Source organism: Mandrillus leucophaeus, unplaced genomic scaffold (assembly GCF_000951045.1).
Source record: "Mandrillus leucophaeus isolate KB7577 unplaced genomic scaffold, Mleu.le_1.0 Scaffold272, whole genome shotgun sequence".
NCBI classification, from domain to species: Eukaryota; Metazoa; Chordata; class Mammalia; order Primates; family Cercopithecidae; genus Mandrillus; species Mandrillus leucophaeus.
Window position 1 is genome coordinate 247,595 of NW_012102832.1, and position 865 is coordinate 248,459.

The window sequence follows — 865 nt, forward strand, 5'->3', positions numbered from 1 at the left end:
GTGGTGAATGCATGTAATTCCAGCTACTTGGGAGACTGAAACAGGAGAATCGCTTGAACCCAGGAGGCAGAGATTGCAGCGAGCCGAGATCTAGCACCACTGCACTCCAGCCTGGGTGATAGAGCGAGGCTCCATCTCAAAAAAAAAAAAGAAAGAAAGAAAAAGAAAAAAGAAAATATACCCTCACAGACAATCCTTTTTTTTTTTCAGCTGCTTAGTCAATAAGTTCATTGTCTTTATCTGAAAAATCCTCACATACAATTGTTTGATTTAGCTCTCAGCAGCCTCTTCCCAAGCTCTGAGGAAGTTTGCCTTCTTTTGAGCTACCCAATCTTTCTTCTGGGGAAGGGACATTTTGGGACTGTTCCACCTCTTTGTTTTAACTTCTTTCTTGGGCTTCTTCTAATAGACTAGATTCTATCACATAGCAGCATGAGCTTCCTTACACATCTCCTCCCCCATGTCTGGAGTTACTCTGTTCTTTATGTACTGAGAGAACTCTTTCTTGTAAGCATCTTCATCTTCTTCCATTAGGTAACGCATGTAACCTGCAACACTCTTACCATGATGTACTTCAGTGCACTTCTGCATTAAATTCCTTCGTTTCAGAATCATAACCAGGGAATCATTTCATACTGCGAAGAACAGACAAACCTCCATCTATAGCTCACTTCAGGGCCCCAAAAACTTTTACCCAGTGGTAGTTCTGGCAAGGCCTGCATCCAGACGCACCAGGCTGATCGTCAATGCTTTCCTTGTTGTAATACATCTCTAATCACCTCCACTTGGCCTTCATAGATCCTTTCCATGCCAATCCTACTGAGAAGCCTGCGGGCCAGCATAGGCTGGTTCAACATACTGCAGC

The 865-nt window shown here is 43.5% G+C and overlaps 1 protein-coding gene and 1 pseudogene across 1 annotated transcript in view; both read right to left on the reverse strand.

The window, feature by feature from the left end:
- LOC105542973 (puromycin-sensitive aminopeptidase) overlaps nucleotides 1-865 on the reverse strand; it is a 122,511-nt gene that overhangs the window by 72,057 nt on the left and 49,589 nt on the right. The gene's annotated exons all lie outside the window — the stretch shown is intronic.
- LOC105542997 lies at nucleotides 271-857 on the reverse strand (annotated as a pseudogene).